This window comes from Triticum urartu, chromosome 4, assembly GCF_003073215.2.
Source record: "Triticum urartu cultivar G1812 chromosome 4, Tu2.1, whole genome shotgun sequence".
NCBI lineage: Eukaryota > Viridiplantae > Streptophyta > Magnoliopsida > Poales > Poaceae > Triticum > Triticum urartu.
This window is the reverse complement of record NC_053025.1, coordinates 322,587,507-322,588,658: the sequence shown is the minus strand read 5'-3', so window position 1 is coordinate 322,588,658 and position 1,152 is coordinate 322,587,507.

Below are 1,152 nucleotides of genomic sequence, written 5' to 3'. Positions count from 1 at the left end.
AAGGAAATTAAATTCCCACTTGGTAAATCATAGGTGAAATGTTCTTTCCATCGTTGAATAACCTTTATGTTGTTTGTTCATGTAATCAATCAAACCATTTGTTTTAGATATCATGTAATAATTGTTTTTTGTTTTTTGGTTTGTAATTTTATTTGAGCACAAGTCTGTATTAATTAATAAGACTCGGAGACATTTCATTTTGATTGTTGTGCCAGACCTACAAATATGCCAATCGGGCTGAATGTGTATTCAGCAATAATTGTAGTATAGATGGACCATAAGTGGCACGCATTGAAAAGGATGCTGTTCTAGCAAAAAAGTACAGCGGCCTGGCTTATGTATGTTAGTTGTTATTATTGATCCATATACTCTATAATTGTTTATATGTTTGTTAGTTATGTACATTCTTGGTTGATTGACTTGGTATTTGAGTCTTGATACATCGCTTGTGTACATATCTAAATGGGAGTACACATTATGATGCGTGTGACATTTGAGTTGGACATAAAGTGTTCCAAATATTCGAATTCACCTTAAACTGGATTCTAGCTTCTGAATTTGAGTACCGGCATTTGTAAATCATATTCATATATGACAGTGGAATACATCTTTGTCGTGCTTTTGAAGATATATAAAAACACATAGAATGATTTATAAAGATTCATGCAGGAATACAAAATGGATTCGAATTTAGTTGCCAGGGTAAACATGGATGCTTATTGTCCCAAAATTCGAAAGAAGCGACAAAATGTCCACTCCCACATTGGCTGCCCGCAGCCAAGTGTTTGGGACAGGGAAATTATTGTCTACCCATTACAGGGACAATCCATCGGCCCGATTTCCACTGCTTCCAATAGGGGTAGGTTAGTAACTTCAATTAGACATGACACGACCGCCTCTGAGCCCATTCCGACATGGTGGGCGCCAAACATGGGCGGCAAAACACATTTGATTCAAGCACGTCCGAAAGACCTCTGTTTCTCCCTCCATTTCCCCATTCATACATGGTGGGCGGCAAAACAAACTCGACTCGGTCAAAATCGATGTAGGCAAATATTTTCAATAGGGGTAGGTTTGTAACTTCACTCAGATGTGACAAAATCGCCCTACCTGTCAGCCCCGTTCATACACCATGGGCGCCAAAACACCCTC